Source organism: Tupaia chinensis, unplaced genomic scaffold, assembly GCF_000334495.1.
Source record: "Tupaia chinensis unplaced genomic scaffold, TupChi_1.0 Scaffold000097_1, whole genome shotgun sequence".
Taxonomy (NCBI): domain Eukaryota; kingdom Metazoa; phylum Chordata; class Mammalia; order Scandentia; family Tupaiidae; genus Tupaia; species Tupaia belangeri.
Window position 1 is genome coordinate 5,864,867 of NW_006159559.1, and position 20,260 is coordinate 5,885,126.

The following is a 20,260-nucleotide window of genomic DNA, read 5'->3' on the forward strand; positions in this document are numbered from 1 at the left end:
AATGTCAGTTAGTTGTTTTTATTATTAGCTGAAACTTACTAGTCTCTGTAAAATGCTGCAGGCCAGGTAAAGCTAAGTACTCTGTGTCCAGTGAAAATATCTTGTTATTGAAGATTGATTGCTCAACTTGTTATGGCTTCGTTACTAGTGTGATTCTGACCTGCAATTTAAAGAAACAAAAATCCTCCTTTTCTTCCTCTAGAAATGGCAATTACTTTTTTTAGAAAGATTTTTTTACAGTAGGGTGCGTGTGCTCACCAAAGAGACAGAGACAGAGAGACACAAAGCTAGAAATAACTCTCCAGGAGAGATGGCCATACTGCAAGCCCTTCTCCTCCATTCTCCTCTTGGGATTGTGGGCATGCATGCACATGCACCTGGCATGAGTTTTAAGCCACCAGGTCCAGGACTTAAACCATGATCGACTACATGTGAGTCCAGAAGTCTTCCTTTTGGAGTGAGAAGCAAAGTAGAAAAAACACTTGGGTAGGGGGGGTCTTTGCAGTAAGTAAGGTGCAAGAATAAAAATCAGTTAAGTAGATCATAAAAAAGGGTTTTTTTAATTTACATTTATTAATTTTTATTTTATTTTTTAAAGAATTATTTAATTTTACTTATTATTATTATTTTAAATTTGCTATAGGGCACATGTGTTCACAAGAGAGAGAGAAAGTGAGAAAGCAAGACACCTTTTGATTCCAATACTCGAAACTTGGTCAGTCATGTGGGAGTCTAGAGCCTTTACCACCATGCCTCCTGCTGGCCCCACATTTATTTATTTTATTCATAATAGAGAATATATGCACACATATTAGAGTGAAAGAGAGAAGCACCCTCAACAGCATCTCGTCATGCCACAATCCACTTCCTACAGCTCTCCATCTTCTCAGGATCTTAGGCACACATATGTGTGCCCAGCATGTTTTCAGGCTGGCCTGGGAATCTGAACCTGTGGTCAATAATGTTGCTTCAAACACTGCAGTTCTGTTGCCTACCAACTGAGCCCTAGCTGGCTTAAAACCAGTAATCCACAAAGATCTTTAGAATTTTTTAAATGAGTAGTCAGTTTCTTACTAATTGCCCTCATATTGGAAATTCATACATTGTATAAAAACTAGAGGTACTGGAAAACCATTCACTGGGTGGATATTCCATAGTGTACCATGCTTGGAGCTTCTGGATCTAGCAGGTGTGAAACCTTTTCTACAACAGTGTCTGTTACTAAGTTTCTCGTATCAGCAGAAGCTGTATGATGATTTCCTTTTTCCTCATATTCTGTTTATTCATTTAGATTCTCAGAGGAAGTAGGCGACAACCTTAGCATGAGCTTGGCAGATTGGGGCCCAGCAGGATGGGATCCAAGCTGCTGGATGAGTTAATCCTAAAGAGGTTAACTCCCTATCAGGGTGTTCAGGATGTACTAAACATGTGGACATGTATGCACAATGGTGCTTAACCACTTGATTGTGGGCATTTGATCTGTGAGCATCACCTACCAGCCAGATGCTCTCTGTCCTAATTCTCTCTTGGGCTTGTGTGTAGGACAGGGAAACAGAAACGAGAGCACCCAATGTAGTCCTCATGCTCTCAGATCTCTATTTCCTTCACTCCTCTGCTCTACACCCCACTTTCCTCATTCTCTTTCTCTCTTTCTTCTAAAAGAAAATATTTTATTGATGTTAACACTGTTTAGTTTACAAGAGAAATTTATAGTTATGCTGAACTCATTGGTTTGAGAGCCCAGATAGATTTCTGGTTATTTGAATTTAGCTCTAAGTCAGGCTATGTGACCTTCAGCAAGATTGACTAACCTCTATAAGAATTGTAAAATTCAGATAAGAATAGCTACCTTAAAAGATTGTTGGAAAGATTAAATGGCCTGATGTATTTGAGCATTTCCTATAGCTATTGGCTACTCTTTAAAGTAGCAGCTCTTAGTGCTAAGCCCTCTGAATTGGGGGCTAATCTCCCATTCTTCATAAAAGGAGACTGAGGCATAAAGAAATGGCAAGATTGCCCAAGGCCATGCCATAGTAAGAAAAAGGACTGGCATTTGAACAAAGGCACTTGACTCTATGCACACCACTCTGCCTTCTAGCCCTTTTGTAGATTTTTTTTTATTTATTATCATCATAATCTTGTTTATATTACATTGAATCACATATAACTTTACAGTGTATTACATTTCTTTTTCCAGAAGGAATACCATGCCTATCAGTCAATACAAAGACATTAAAATCCCCATTTCATCATCCAATAGCTTTTCATTATTTTTCCCAATCATTATTATTATTATTATTCCAATTATTTTTAAACAGTCGATCACTATTTCTCATTTTGCTTGTAAAAAGACTTTACCCAACATGAAATACTTCTAAGACCAATCCAGTTGAGAATACTATATACGTCATCATCAACAGGTAATATACCGTATCTGTGTTCTACTAATGTCATGTCTCTATTTGTTCTCTTGCTATCTTTCTCTATGCTCTTCTCTTCTCCAACCCCATTTCATACTGTCTTATCCTCGTTAACTATTTTCACTGCTTTTATGTCCTCCAATATTTCAATCTCTATCATAGAGTGCGGATAGTTGATATATATTAAGTGGATACATACAATATCTTTCTTTCATATTTTGGCTTACTTCGCTCAGCTATAGATCCTCCATATCTGACCACTTTCTATCAGATCCCTTTTTTTGGGTGGGTGATCCTATCCTCCACACAGCCCTCCTCATGTGTTTTTTAGTAACACAGAGAATGATTCTGCTGGGATATTTGCTTTGTTTTCTGGTTCTGACATGATTCTTACCTTCCTATAGAGGCCATGCTTGTTGCTTCATCTACATAAGAATATAGTTAAAAAAAATAAAACCAAGGTGACTTCAAGAAGCTCATGGGAAAAAAATTAAGTTAAAGCAGGAATTTATTTTGGTGCAAAAAAATTTAAATCCATGTGTAATATCTTTCATAGTACACAGTTTCCATGACCTTTTTGAATACCCTTGGTTTATTGCATATATAAATAGAATATTATAAATAAGAAATATGCATATATACACATGTAAATATGAGTATGTATATTGAACTACATAGAATTATTTTGTTGAAGAAAATTGTAGATAGGTTAGGTATGGTAAATCTGCAGTGACATTTGGGGAACATCCAAAAACAAAGCATAGGCCATTCAGTGATGTGAGAGAAGAGAGAGAACAAACTCAGTCTCCATGTGATTCCAGCTTTGCTGAAGCATTGCTGAATCAGTATTTTCATTTCTTCATTGCAGTAGCTCTTTCATTTAACAAGCCAGCTGGTGCTTAATGTTTTCTAAATACAAAATAAGAATAAAAATTTTTAAAAAAGAATGAACGCAATAATATTGAATAGTGCTGAGAAAGCATAATTTGCAACAATATATTTGATGTATAAGAAAATAATTTTTCTGGGTATGGTTGGGATAGTTATTATTTTAGAACTTGAGAAAAATACACATATACTACTAAGACATTATCAAATATAATCATGTTGAGAAGTTAGAAAAATACTAGTTTTCTCATAAACACTCATAAATAAAACCTTCCTTTTATTATAGCCTGTCTTGCAAACTCAATGAAAGATTTCTTCCAGTTTAACATCAATCCTTGTACTAGCCCTTTAAAATGAATTTTATTAATATTAGACCCAAGTGAAAATTTCAAAAATAGAGGATTTGTTTGGGGGTGGGTAGTTCAGGTAGTTTCCTTGACCTTTCGGAGTGGCCCCATGAGATCTAAAAGCTGGGTGTCCTCACACTCTGATTTCCAAAAGTTTCCTAGCTCTTAGTAGCCTAGTCTTAGCATAGGAAAGCCTAGAAAATTTAAAGGCATATCCCAGGATCACTGTATAAATTATTTCAGCCAGAGTAGATTTTTCCCCTAAATAATAGACTTTTAATCATAATGCAAATAAAATAGAAACAGGATATAATGTACAAGTTTTCAGAGTTTTAGGTTCTAAGGCCTAAATCATATTATAATAGAAAACTATGAGAGAGATGTTTGAAATTTAGCTCTACCACTTATGAGCTATTGTGTTTACACAAAACATTCATCCTCCATGAGCTTATGTTTCCTTGGTTATAAAATGGGAATAATGATACATACTAATACTTTAAAAATGCTGTGAGGAATGGATAATATGACTTGCATAAAAGCTCACAGGATAGGGCTAGCACACAATTAGAATTCTCTCAGTGCAGACTGAATCTGTATATTGATTGAACCTGAAGCGAGACATGTCCAATCATTAAAGGCATATATATTTGGCTTCCAGTTATTTTGCTCTCCCCACCCCAAATCCCTGGAGTAGTTTCCTAGAGAATAGTGGGTTTGCAATCCATCTTTTCTTTGAAAGGTCTCAAAATTCTTCCAAGACATAACTTAATTTGCAGAAAGTAAATAAACACATTTTCTTTGAAAGTACCAGTTTCCAAACATGAGGGGGTTTTCATTTGTTTTAAGGAATGTAGTCTTTATTAAAAAGAATTTTTTATGTTGAATCACAACCTATGAAGTCAGTAAAGGCTGTGTGTATTTGATGGTGGAAGCAAGTAGATCTCTAACAGAGGAGGATTTGTCTCCAGCAACCTGGCTAGTGCTTCAGTGACTGACCTCCACACCCCTAAAAGCCCCCAAGATAATCCCCAGGATTTCCTAGGATGGTTTAAAAACTACTGGTTTAAAGTAACAAATAAGCCTTCTCATTTTAGGTTAGGAAAGCTGTAGGAAATAGTCTGGTATGATGTTCACAATTAAGATCCTGCTCTTTACCCACCTGAATGAAAATATGTTTAATTCTGGAAAAATCAGAATGTTAGATATCAATAGGGTCACCACCTATTGAGAAGTCACAACCAAAGATCCACACCCTTATATGATGTTAAGTTCCCATGATCTTTAAAACTATCTTTTTAATTTTCTTTTTTCTCTTTTCTTTCTTTCTTTTTCTTTCTTTCTTTCTTTCTTTCTTTCTTTCTTTCTTTCTTTCTTTCTTTCTTTCTTTCTTTATCATAATCTTGTTTATATTACATTTAATCACATATAACTTTACAGTGTATTACAATTCTTTTACCAGAAGGAATACCATGCATATCAGTCAATACAGAGACATTAAAATTCCCATCTTCATCATCCAATAGCTTTTCATTTTTTCCCCGATCATTATCATTATTATTCCAATTATTATTTTTAAACAGTCAATCACTATTTATCATTTTGCTTATAAAAATACTTTACCCCTTTACCCAACATGAAATACTTCTCAGACCAATCAAGTTGAGAAAACTATACATGTTATCATCAACCAGTAATAAACCATATCTGTGTCCCACTAATGTCATGCCTCTCTATTTGTTCTCTTGTTATTTTTCTCTATACTCTTAAAACTATCTTGATTTAGTTCATTAATAAAGGCTCAAGGTGAAATTTATTTTAACCTTGTTATTAGGCTATCCATAGCCTTAAGTGGTATGTAGAGTAAATTGGGGTCACAGGGGCTATTTCTGAATTTGGACATAAGAAAGCAAAACTGCTAGGTCCAATATCCTACAGATTTCAATTTACCTAGTGGTTAACACCTAGTTGGATATATCCTCCAAAAGACTATAAAGAGATATTCTTCATTTGAGTCTAAATTGAGCAGAGTAGACATATTGACATGAGTGTATTATAGACAAGATCTTGCCCTGGTGTCGAGTTTACTTCACTCTTCCAAGCGGAAGGAATAAAGAAAGTAGTGTGCTTTAATTTGTGGGGCTATTTATACACCTTAGTAATTACAGATGTGAAAGCAATGTCTTTTGTAAGAAAGTTTGAGCTAAAACCATAGTTTTAAGGATCTAGATAATAGCCTTCCAGTAGCTATTTGTATTTCTTTTCAGATTGACTATCAATAGTATCTTTATTTACAGAAATGAGCTCCACACAGTTAAATCTAAGACTATCACATTTTATAAATAAGGAATACTCTATTTGGTTGGAAGCATACAGAAAGATATCTGTACTGATCCTCTGCAGCCTCAGACATTTCCCCCAGTAGCACACATACAGTTAAAACATTTTAACTATTGAATGAACATTAATAATTATACAGCAGTTTTAAATTTAAGCTCTTCTTTTCAGCAGTACATATTACTGTTTTTACTCATAAATTAATTTCTGCACAAATGTTATTTTTAAAGCTGAATGCTAACAAGGTACAAGCTGCACTATTTTCTACATAGAGTGATGTTATCCATTAATACAGCTTGCTTCATTTTTTAAAAAGATGGGCCCTTTCAAACCAGTGAGTGGTCTCTAATAAATTCAGATAAGTCTGCATTTGTTTCACACTACTCATTGTTACCTTTTTCCATTGGAAAGCTTAAACTATAGAGGCCTATCTAGTTCTACACTTGGTGTTTGCTCTTGGAGAAATGCACAAAAAATTTCTTCAAAGAATCATGTTTTCCTAGTTGTGAACTGTAGAGAAACAGAACATGTGGGGTTGTGAGACACTGAGGAGGCTAACTTAGAAACAGAGCCTGCTGCTCAGCCTTCTGGCTGAAGATCCGAAAGTGCCAATTTTTCTGGTCTGAATGGGTGCCCGGGTTTCACAAATACCCATGCTGTTGTGCGATTAGTCATATAAAGGAGAAACTGTGAGCCATTGAAATGCAGCAAATTAAAACAAACAAATAAAAATCCAGAAAAAAACAAAACCATAATGTAATGTAGCACACAGGAATGAAATGCTATTTCATTGCCAATTGCCACAGATTGCATTCCGACACTAGGAATTCATGAGACAAGGATGAAGATTCAAGATGAAAGATCAAACATATAGCAGAAACTACTCTTGTACTTTGTATGTCCTATTGGAATGGTAGGAAGGTTATGTATAATGAATCTATAACAATGTTGGTGAGAAAAGAATCAAGCAGAACAGAAAGTTCAAAGATAACAAGAGAGAAAACACATATGATCAGATGAACAAAGAAAACTAAGTAAAGAACATAACACTTCCAAACTATGCTGCCCTGTGAAACTCCAAGACCTAGGTCAGTTAACAGAGGTGCTACAAAAAGCAGAAATGAGACCTGGTTATCCTTTCAAAGTAATTAATAAAGAACTGGCTCAGCCATGGTGTTCTGGCAGTAGGGTGCTGCTGCGTGATATTGAAGCCTTATGGGAAGGCCCAGGATTTAGGTCCTGGATTCACTAGAACATACCAGGCTCACTTATGGTGTGCTCATGATCCTAGATGCCTGGAAGGCTGTTGGGGGGATGGCAGCATGGTAAAACAGTGTCAGGGATACCTGTGTCTCTCTAATACACTTTTTTTTTTTTGATAGGTTTTTGTTATAAGGTCTGTGTGCTCACCAGAAAGACAGAGACAGAAAGACAGAAAGCAAGAAATCACACCCCCCCACACCCCCAGCGGGGATGGCCATGCCACAATCCCTTCTTCTCCATTCTCCTCTTTGGATCCTGGGCATGCACACACACGTGACCAGCATGAGTTTAAGTCACTGGGTCTGGGACTCGAACCATGGTCGACTATATGGGAGTCCAGCAACATAGCCATTATGCCAACTGCTGGCCCCCCTCTAATATACTTTTTAAAAGACAATAAACTGACTATAGAATAGGTAGTCATTTGGTCTCTTACAATGTCCAGAGCTTCAATAACTAATATTTATCAAAAACTCACAAGTCAAGGATTCATTGAACCCTCATAACAACTGAAGTAGGCAATAGTTTTATCTTTCTTTGTTAAAGAACAGAGGCATGGGACCAGCAGTTGGCTTAATGACTATGTTGCTGGACTCCCCTGTAGCCAACCACAGTTCAAGTTCCAGACCTGGTGGCTTAAACTCACAACGCAGGCATGTGTGCGTGTGTGCCCAGGATCCTGAGAGGAGAATGGAGGATTAGGGGTTGTGGCGTGACCATCCTTGGGGGATGATTTCTCACTTTCTGTCTCTCTGTCTCTCTCTGTCTTTCTGGTAAGCACAAGCACCCTATAACAAACAAACAAAAAAAAAAAAACCTCTCCAAAAATAAATAAATAAATAAATAAGAACAGAGGCACAAAAATAAGCAGCTTGTGGCCACATGGCTAATAATGCATAGAACAGGAATTCAACTCCAAGAACCATTTGGGTCTATAAATGTTTTTAAATAGCTATACTATACTATTGATATACTACCATAGAAGACCAGCTAAAAACTTCCTTTATGAAACTGGGGAGCTTTGGATTTAGAATGACAGACTGAGCACAACTCTCACCTTACTCCACAATCCTTAGAAATATCAAAAAAAAATTTTTTAAGTTTTCATCTATACATTGAAAACTAAGGTGTGTATCTCTAGAAATAATAACAACAAAAATTTTAGTATTCATTTCTAAAAACAAGGAATATGCTCATAGGACAAGACATTTTGAGGACTCCTAAAAGAAGTCAAATGAGCATAAATTAATGATAAATGTACTCTAAAAACTAAGATATAAAAACAAATGAATAACTTCAGGGAGAACAAAACAATTGCAAGAGAGTTTTGAATAAAGTTCACATAGTAATAATCATGAAAATATAATATTAATTTGACCAAAATTGTATCTATGAGTCCATCAGAAGAGAAGCAATAGAGATTGCATGGGCAAGTGGAAAAAGAAGGCTAAATCTTCTTTACTGTGATAATGCCCAAAACTAATTTTTTTTCAAAAAACAAGAAGTGGCAATAAAACAAGTTATTTAATAAGCTATTTAGAGTTATTTAACTCTTAATTAGAAAACAACAACACTGCTTTGTAGTACATAGCTCATGTACTATTATGCTAAAAATAAATTTTAAAAACTCACACCTATGTACCAAGAAATGAGAATTGACCTGGCAATCATCAACAACACTGAATGCTAGAATACCAAGCTGAACACTTTCAAAGTCCAAGGAAAAAGAATTTTTAATCCAGTATTGTATCCCTATCTAACCTATCAAATATTGTTAAGAATAAAATATTTTCATCTATATGTGGATTCAGAAAACTTATGTTCATGCATCTTATATGAAAAATATTTCCCTAAAAAAACCTTCAGCGAAAACAAAAAGGAGTTCAAGAATGAATATGACATGAGATATTAGGTTGTCAGAAAAGTCATGACACATACGTCACGTCATGACTTTTCTGACAACACAATATGAGGAACCATGGCAACTAAATAATACTTTTAAAAGGAAAAGAAAACTGTAGGTACAATTTGGATGTTTTCCCAGCAGTTAGACTTGAGAGACAGAATTATTATAGTTTTCTTTTTTAGAGCAAAAGGAAAACTTGATTTTGGCATTGAAGAATATTTTAATACTGTAAATATTATTTTTATTTGGATTTAAAATTTTAGAATCAATCTACAGATAAATCAGGGAATACTGAATTAGGGTTAAAGATAATACTCTAAGGAGGCAGAATCCCACATGGCCAATTGCATGGTTCAAGTCTCAGATCCTGTGGCTTGAAAAACTTGCCAGGCACGTGTGTGTGCATGTCCAAAATCCCAAGAGGGAAGTAGTGAAGAGAATGCAGTACACTCATCCCCTTGAACGGTGCTTTCTCACCTTTTCTCTCTCTCTTTTTCTCTCCAGCAAGTACACATACCCAACTTAAAAAATACCTATACTTATATATGTCATACTCTAAATATTATAAAGTTTGATCATTAAAAATAAGAGCAAAACTTTTAAACAAGCAGAAAATTTAGAGGGTGGTTGTTGATATACTATTTTTGCTATGTATCGAATCCCTCATCTTTCATAGTTAAGAATTAAAAGGTGCTAAGGCTGAAAGGTGGTATAGTGGTTGAAAAGCTGGAGTCCCACATGGCTGACCACAGTTCAAGTCCCAGACCTGGTGACTTGCTTTCTCACTTTCCCTCTCTATCTCTCTGTGTGTTTCTCTCTTGTCAAATTAAAAAATAATAATAATAAATTAAATTAGTTTTAAAAGAATTAAAAGGTGCCATCCAAATTGTGATTTATAAATTATGAATCATAAATATTTTATTTAAATTATAAAGTAAAGTATCGAAGGATATAAAACAGAAACAAATTAAACTGGTAGTAGTATTCCTTTGGGAAAATGGAATTAGGAATAGGGAGAGAAGGCTATTGTTCATTTTATATCTTTTTTTCTTATGGGTTCGGGTACTTTTACTATGCCTAAGTAAAACTTTAACTTTTATGAAAGACTACTTAAAAAATAAAAAGAATATGAATCCTCAAAAACAAGGAATTAGTAGCATGCAGGGTCTTCAAAAAATTCAGGGAGGCTCACAGTAGGTGGCACAGTTGGTAGGGTGCTGGACTGAAGTGTTGGAACCATATGGCTGTCGGCCTTCCTGAATTTCTGGCCTAGTGAACCTGAAACACACCATGTGTACACACACACTCAAAATCATAAGAAGCTAGAGGACTGGAACTCCAGGATTGTGGTCTGTCAAAAGTTTATCAAGGGTGCTTCTTTCTTTCTGTCTTTCTCTCATACATGCATGTACTTTCTATCACAATTTTTTTTTAAGTTCATGGAAAATGTATGATATTTTAAAAATGCATACTTTAATTTTATAATTTTATTTTCCATGAACTTTCTTTTTTTAAAACTTTATTTTATGTGTAAGAGATATAGAGAGAAAGAGAGATACAGAGCGACAATATCCCCAACAACCCAACAAGGTCTTTTTTTTCGAGAGTTTTTTTTTTTGCTAATAGGGCGCATGCGCTTGCCAGACAGACAGAGAGAGACAGAGAGACAGAAAGTGAGAAATCACCCCCCAGGGGGGATGGCCACGCCACAATCCCTTCTCCTCCGTTCTCCTCTAGGGATCTTGGGCACACACGCACACGCACCCGGTGTGAGTTTAAGCCACTGGGACTGGGACTCGAACCGTGGTCAACTACGTGGGAGTCCAGTGACATAGCCATTACGCTAACTGCTGGTCCCCCCAACAAGGTCTTAATGCAGCTTCAGTCAGCCCCAGATCCTGAATACTTTCATGAAGGTCTCTAAAAGTGAACCCAAACCTTTCCACAGGGGTTGGCCTCACACAGTTGCCTCTATGCCATTGTCTGGTTCCTCCCACAGACTTCTCAGTCTCCTTGTCTATCTTCCAATAGCTCATAATATATCCATGCAATACTGGAAAGAAGGAAGAGGACCTCAAACCTTTCATGGAAAGATGTCCAGAACACATTTTTCTTTCTTTCTTCTTTTTTTCTTAGAGAGAGATTTTTGCTATAGGGCACATGCGCCTGACAGAGAGACAGAAAGTGAGAAATCACTCCCCCACCAGGGGGGATGGCTATGCTGCAATCCCTTCTCTTACATTCTCCTTTCAGGATCTTGGGCAAACTCGCACATGCGCCTGATGTGAGTTTCAAGTCTCAGGGTTCGAGACTCGAACTGCGATCAACTATGTGGGAGTCCAACAACGTAACCACTATGCCATCTGCTGATTCCCAGAATATATTTTTCATTCACTTGGTAATTTATTTGGTCAGTACAAATCTGTTATATTATATGCCTAGACTATGTGAAGTACTGAGTATACATTGGAGGATTACTTCTTATGGATTTTATAATCTGGTGAGGAAAATAAAAACAAAATAAACCTAATAATAACTGTGTAATTACAGTAAGACTTCTGTATGGAATCTGGATTCTAAGAAAAGGCCTCTGAGTTAGAGAAAACAAATATGTTATATGATCGGTTTTGTATTAAAAATATTATACAAACATATTATATATGTTTGTGTATAGGAAGGACTGGAAAGATGTACACTAAAAAATCAGACTCTGGTAAGGTAGGTGAAGAAAGAAAGAATTTCTTTTTTTACTTTCTACATTTGTTTCAGGAAAGTATCAGTCTTGCAACTTTTGTAATCTTGAAATTTAAAATAACACAAATTTACCATAAAAATAAGCACCACCGGACCAAGAATGTAGACAATTAAATAATAAACTTACTCATCACTTCTGGAAGAAAAAAATAAAAACATTTTCTCCATGTATAGAGAGGTGCTAGCATTATATTCCTATTAAGAAAAGAATGCTACTGGGACCAACAGATGGCATAATGGTTATATCACTGGACTCCCATATAGTCGACTGTGGTTCGAGTCCCGGACCTGGCAACTTGAAACTTAGGCTGAGCATGTGTGTATATGTGCCCAGACTCCAGGGAGGATAATGGAGGAGAAGAGTTTGTGGCATGGCCATTCCCTCTGGGGAGTGATTTCTCTCTTTTTGTGTCTCTGTTTTCTGTCTCTCTGGTGAGTACACATGCCCTATAGCAAAAATCTCTCTAAAGAATAAAAGGATGCTACTATTTATTATAATTTATTAATTATATTATTAATAAATAGGTTAACAAGCTGCTAGCCAAAGGGACTTCATATAGCATTAGTTTATAACTCTTTAAAAATATGAATTACTGGGGCCAGCAGATAGTGTAATGGCTATGTAGCTGAACTTCCATGTAGTTGACCGCAGTTTGAGTCCTGGACTCGATGGCTTAAACTCATGCTGGGTGCATATGCATGTGTGCCCAAGATCCTGAGAGGAGAATGGAGGAGAAGAGATTGCAACATGGCCATCCACCCTGGAGGGGTGATTTCTCACTTTCTATGTCTCTGTCTCTCTCTGTCTTTCTGGCAAGCGCACATGCCCTGTAGCAAAAACTTCTCCAAAAAAAAAAAATAATAAAAAAAATATATATATAAAAATTATCTTGGCATTGATTTTTATTTCTGTATCATAGGCCTGTTGTGTTTTAATTACAATAACTTCTTTATGGAACAACTCCATATTTTGCAAGTCTTTAAACTCTAGTAATACAATTCACTTAGATGAAACAAACTTTTGAGGAGATTCTGTGTGGCAGGGCCTCTTCTAGAACCTCAGGGACAAAGACTAGGACAAGAAAGCAACTCCTCAGAAAATCATGGGGAATCTCTGTCTATATAAGGAATAACCATCTTTGAAAGCCACGAGAATCTTTCACAATTAAACTTTGGTTCTTTAGCATCTTCTCATTTCTGTATCAAGTTATTAGGTTGTTTTTCAAGGTAGCCAGGAGTCATGTGGCTCTTTAGGGGAGTGGAAATTTTATAATGTGATCCTCGAGGCATTAAACATAGTTTTGATACTGTGTTCTTGTTTAGTGACTGATAATTAGCAACTGAATTAAAGTCATGGCATATCCGAACTCTGAATGTAACCCCATTTTGTGTGCATTAATGTTAGAGCTTTTGTTTTTTCATTCCCGACTGGATTGGGATCGATGCACTAACTCTGTGTAAGAAGGTTATTGGTTCTTCCTCCTTTAAGGTTCATTTTGTGTTGATTTGGTTCTGTTACATGTCCTGTTAGATAGCTCTAAGCAGGTTTAATTCTCTTACATCATTAACTAGTGCTAGAGACCAAATAAAACTAGCAACCCTGTGTTTGCACTTTTTTATGGTATTCTTGGTATCATGTGTCAGTGGATATGTTTACATGTCTGTCTTCCCCCTCTAGAATACAGACTATATGAGGGCAAGCATCTGTCTTGTTGTTCTTGGTTTTCCCAGACAATGCCTAGAAATAAATTTTTGATTAAAAGAGTTTAGTGAATGAAGAAAAAGATAACTTTGTAGACATTCTATTCTAGAATACAATATATTTAGACAATTGTGAAATACTTCATGTTTTTCATATATATTTCACCCTCCCCCTTTCCCCAAGGTGGTGTTTGAATCTTTGACTCAGTATGTCATCTATGGGAATCTTGCTTTGACTACTATAGCAACATTTATTGATTTCATGTTTACATAGTAATACTATGTATCTAATAGTAGCAATCTTGTATTGATTCTTTTTTGTTACAGATTATGTGATGTGTGTGTGTTTACACAGTGTTATTTTATCCTCACAATAATCCATTAGACAGGTTTTATCACCCCCGTACACATGAAAGAAGCAAAGCCCATAAGCAATGTACTCCATGACAAGACACAACTAATGTGGGGTAGACACAGGATTTGAACCCATAGCCTAAGCATTTAACCACTATACAATACTAAAGGATAGACTTCTCAGGTCTGGGAGAGAAAAAAAAGTAAAGAAATGTATTAATCTTTTGAAGTGGTAGAGACAGGCAGTTTAGAAAGCTGTGGCTCTGACTAGAAAACTAGTGCTTGGGTTAGATACAAGTTAATTCAGGTAACTTGGAATTCCTTTTCTTTAATAAGAATAATACACTTGCAAAAGCACTCTATTATGTTTCTCAGGCAGCATTCAGTCACCATTTATGTACATTATAGGAATAATTAGAATTTATTTTGTGATTTATATAAATATGCATATATAAATATGCATAAAATTTATATAAATATGCATATGTGATTTATATAAATATGCATAATGAACTCCTTATAATATTTAGACCCGCAGTTATGGTATGTAACTATAGTATTTTAAATAAAGGTTGATAAATTAATCTTTTTATTTGCTTTTTTCTAAAATACCTTTAGAAAAATACCAGTGTTAAATTATCACTTTCTTTCTGTCTAACATGTTTGATAAAATTCCTTCCCTTTTTCATGGAAGTATTTTAAAGCTTTTTTAACACCGGTCAGAAAGGCCTGTGTTTACATCTTGGCTCTGCCACTCTCTGGTTGTATGATACTGGACATGTTATTTTACCACCCTCAGCCTTAGCTACATAGAAACCAGGAATAAAATTCCTACTTTGCCAAGTTATTTGAGAAGAGGAGATAATGTATTTCAAGTCCCTAGCACAAGGTCTGGAAGATAACATTACCAACAACCTTAACTGAGTACTTACTGTATGACAATCCCTTTTCTAAGTGCTTTCTATGAATAAGTTCATTTGCTGAATAACTAGCAGCAAGTAGTATTCACTGTAATAGTAGTGCCGATTTCACCATTTCCTTATCCAAAACACTTCTGGAAGCTTTTAAAACATCATGTAGTTCCTTGGTATTTACCCATATGAATTGAAAACTTATTATCAACGCCAAAATTTACACAACAGTGTTTATGGCAGCTTTATTCATGATTGCTAAAACTTGGAAGAAGCCAAAATGTTTCTTCAGTAGATGAAAGGACAAACAAACCATAATACATCTATGCCATGGATTATTATAAAAAGACATAAGCTATCAAACATGAAAAGACTTGAAGGAACCTGAAATGGATATTGCTAAGTGAAAGAAGACAGTGTGGAAAGGCTACATGCTTATGACATTCCAGAAAAGGTAAAACTACACAGATAGTAAAAAAAGGTCAGTGGTTGCCAAGGGGAATGAGTGAATAGCCACAAAGAAATTTTTAAGGTAGTGAAACTATTAGGTATGATACTGTAAGTACTTCTCCTCCATTCTCCTCTCGGGATCTTGGGCACGCACGCACACGCGCCCGGCGTGAGTTTTAAGCCACCGGGTCCGGGACACGAACCGCGGTCGACTATGTGGGAGTCCAGTGACATAGCCATTACGCTAACTGCTGGTTCCCGCCACAAAGAAATTTTTAAGGTAGTGAAACTATTAGGTATGATACTGTAAGTAAAAATGGATATATGTTATTATACATTTTTTAAAAACCTATAGACTATGCAATGCAAAGAGTGAACAAAGTAAATTTTGGACTTTAAGTAATAATATTTCAATATTAATATTGGCACAATTTTAGCAAAAGTATCACATTAATTAATGTAAGATATTAGTACTGTAATAGGGGAAACTGTTCAGGGGTTGAGGAGAACAGTACACAGGAACGCTATACTTTGCACTCAAGTTTTCTGTAAACCTACAACTGCTCCAAAAAATAAATTCTATTAACTTTGTAAAACTTATTACATTTTACATTTTAAAAAATATGAAGTTGTTTTACAGAGTTAACTAAAACTTGGCCTAGCCTAGGGGATATATTGTATAACATATTGGACTACAGTGCTTGAACCTAAATGGCCAACCACAGGTTTAGATTCCCAGAAGGACCTGAAAACATGCTGGGTACGCTCAAGGGTGCCCAAGGAGAAAAGAGTTCATGATGTGATGAAAACCTGATGAAGTTTACCTCTGTCTTTCCCTTCTTTTCTTTCTCCCATGTCTGTGAGCATGTTTGCACTCTGTCATAAAATATTGGGATGTCAGAAAAATCATGATGTATTTTTTCTGTTTTTCTATGTATAACTGTGTGATGACTTCTGATTATATGTGTATATATATATATATATAAATTTTCCCTAAAAATGTAATAAAAATTGAAAGTAGAGATTTGTCCTATTATAAGGCTAAATGTAATTAGGTTCATTACATTATCATCACTGCCTTTTTCTCTCTCACACACACACGAACGCATGCAAAAGTAAAGAAAGAGGGGTAAGGCAGTGATTAAGGCACTGGACCCACACATGATCAACAGTGGTTCAAGTCTCAGATTCAGCGGCTTGAAACTTATGCTGGGCATGTGTATATATGGGCCGAAAATCCCAAGAAGAGAATGGAGGAGAAAGGATTGCAACATGACCATCCCCCTTGGGGAATGGTTTCTTGCTTTCTGTCTCTCTGTCTCTCTAGCAAGCACCTCTCCCTATAGAAAAAGAAAGAAAGAAAGAAAGAAAGAAAGAAAGAAAGAAAGAAAGAAGGAAGGAAGGAAGGAAGGAAGGAAGGAAGGAAGGAAGGAAGGAAGGAAAGAAAGAGACTCAAACTAAATAAAGAGATATTACCTTGAGTAGCCACCTCATCCATGCAGAGCAATCTCAGATGTCATGGAATCTCCAAGTTAGTGATGCCTGGAGCGTGTTCTTTGCAATGCCAGCATCAGCAGCATCAGTATCATCTGGGACTGGTTAGAAACGCACATTCCCAGATTCCACCCAGATCTGCTAAATCAGTGGGTGGAGTTTAGCAATCTATGTTTTAACCAGCCCTCCAAGTGATTGCAATACTCACTAAAGTTTCATAGCTATTACCCTAAGTCAATGGTTCTGTACTGTACTTTTTTTAAAAATAGACATGTAAATACACAAGCAGAAGACTCTCATGTTTGATAATGGAGCTTCAACAAAAGACTGGGAATAGGGAGAAGCTGGTAAGGTGCCAAAACACACAATAATTGACACAATACAATACTTAAAAAAAATTAATAGTGGGACCAGCAGATGGTGGAACAGTTACATCAGATTGTGGCATGGTCATACCCCCTGGGAGGGATTTCTCACTCCCCTCTCACTGTTTCTGTCTCTCTCTCTCCAGCGAGTGTGCACACCCTAAGGCAAAAACTTCTTAAAAAGAAAAATTAATAGTAATACTGAAAAAATCCATGATGGACAAAATACCAACATTTTTAATAAAGACAGGATCAAGGTTTCTCATATTCCCTTTTCCACTAAAAATAGGTACAAGACAAGGATGCCCACTTTCTCCACTCTTTTTCAATATAGTACTGGAAGTCCTTGCCAACGCAATCAGAATAAGAGGAAAAAATACAAGGCATTCGAATAGGAAAAGAAGAGGTGACACTCTCTGTATTTGCAGATGACATGATTGTATACGTAGAAGACTCAATGGTTTCCATGAAAAATTTTCTGGAAGTAATACATAAATACAGTAAAGTTGCAGGATACAAAATTAATATCCAGAAATCTATAGCATTTCTATATTCAAACAACAAACAGACTGAGATAGAACTGAAAAAAGTTATTCCATTTACCATAGCCACAAAAAGTATAAGATACTTAGAATAAATCTAACCAAAGAAGTTAAAGGCCTCCACAAGGAAAACTATGAGAAGCTAAAAACAAAAATATACTACAAAGCTGTAGTAATCAAAACAGCATGGTACTGGCACAGAAACAGACATGTGGGCCAATGGAACAGAATAGAGTCCCCCAGAAATAAATTCCCAAACATGCAGTCAACTGATTTTGACAAGGGTTATCAGTCAATCCACTGGGAAAAAGAAAAGCTCTTTAGCAAATGGTGCTGGAAAAACTGGAATTCCACTTATAGAAGAATGAATCTGAACCCCTACCTCTCACCTCTGACAAAAAATCAAGTCAAAATGGATCAAAGATCTAAATCGAAGACTTCAAACTATAAAACTGCTCCTGGTAAGCACTGGGGGAACTCTGGGAGACATAGGAGTAGGCAAAGACTTCTTAAATAAGACCTTCAGTGCGTAGTCAATAATTTCCAAAATAGAGAAGTGGGATTACATCAGACTAAGAAGTTTCTGCATGGCAAAAGACACAGTAATTAGTTTGAATAGACAGCCCTAAGAATGGAAAAATATTTTTATAAACTATACATCAGATAAGGGACTGATAACCAGAATTCACAAGGAACTCAAGCAGCTGTTCTGAAAAAAGACGATCAATCCTATTAAAAAATGGGAGAATGAGATGACATACAAATAGCTAAAAAGATGACATAGGAATAGTTAAAAGGCATATGAAAAAATGCTCAACATTCCTCATTGTAAGAGAAATGCAGATCAAAACAACAATGAGATACCACCTAACCCCAGTCAGAATGATTAAGATTAAAACATCAAAAAACGATAAGTGCTGGTGGGGATGTGGTGAAAGCAAAACTCTCTTACACTGCTGGTGGGAATGTAAATTGGTCCAGCCACTGTGGACAACAATTTGGAGATTCCTCAAAAATCTACAAATAGAACTACCATGTGATCCAGCAATCCCACCCTTGGTATCTACCCAAAGGACAGAAGAATACCTAATCGGAAAAGTGCTTGCACATCGATGTTTATTGCGGCACTATTCACAATTGCTAAGTTGTGGAAACAACCCAAATGCCCATGAACAGATGAATGGATAGAAAAACTGTGGCACATATACTCTATGGAATACTATTCAGCCATAAAAAAAAAAACTGGCTTTTGACAGGAAGTGGATGAATATGGAAGATTTACTACTGAATGAAGCAAGCCAGGCCGTGAAGGAGAGGCATTGTATGTCCCTACTTAATATATACCGAGTGTCCTCACTCTATGACAGAAACTAATTGACTAAAGGATATAGAAACACAGTATATAGATGTAAATACCAGATATAGTGTGTGTGAAAGAGGAGGGTCTGAGGAAGGACATTTAAAAGAAAAAAAGGAGGCAAAGCATTAATGGCATAAAGAAATGTGGTATTATCTGTTGAAGATATTTTATAGTTTTATCAACCGTACTAGGGAGAAATGCTCACCTGTTGACATATACATTTTGTAAGCCAAATAATAATATGAATTGAATGTATAAAAGAAAATGAAATTTAAAAAAAAATCACATAGTGAAGAATTACAACTAGATTTGGAGTCTGTCAGCTCCCAATCCAGTGCTCTTTCCAGAGCCAGTTTCTTTTCATGTATGGTGATGCAGTCTCCTTGTCACAAAATACTTATGTTACAAATAAGTGAATATGGATGTCATGGAAATACAATTGGAGTAACTTTAAATAAAAGAGAGTAAGGGATTTTTCTAGGCCCAACAGTGGCATAGGCCTATAGATACTTGTAAGGCCAAGATATTTGTTATGTCCTCCTATGTTGATGAAAAATCTGAAGGAAGCATTTTCACCCTTGTCTAAAACCTAACACAGCACATAGATAGAAATTTGAAACATAATATAGGTTTGAAACATTAATTACCTCCCATACTGATGCCAAAGGAGAGAAGAGATCCAAATAACAGTTTTAGAGAAGCAGAAGTTACAGCAGGAAGCAGATAAAAAAGTAACTGAGGTGTTTTGTAAACTCATTAATATATTCCTAAGACTATCCATGTTTAGGTATAAGTCATTCATGTCCTCTCTTTCCTTTGGCCCCATACATTTTTTTTAGTACTTCCTTTTCAGATATTACTTACCAAATAAGCGAAAATTAGGTTGACAGTTTTAGCTCTTGACACAAAGTGAACTAGGAAGCAAATGAATATCCATCAGATACAACTAATGGACCAACTTTTTAAAGTTTGGGCTATCTTGAAAGCTTGCAACATACCAGATAATGCTATATATTCTCTAGTCAGCAATAGCTGATGGTGAGAACTTGTGAAGTTTTTTCTAGCAGGTATTTTCTATAACATGCTGTTGGAAAATAAGAACTTTATTACCATGTTGGATGTTCAAAAATGAGTTAGGGGGAACCAGCAGTTAGCGTAATGGCTATGTCGC

At 35.9% G+C, this 20,260-nt stretch overlaps 1 long non-coding RNA gene across 3 annotated transcripts in view; it reads left to right on the forward strand.

The window, feature by feature from the left end:
* Positions 1-20,260, forward strand: part of LOC102483725 (uncharacterized) — a 67,712-nt gene that overhangs the window by 3,736 nt on the left and 43,716 nt on the right. The window lies entirely within an intron of this gene.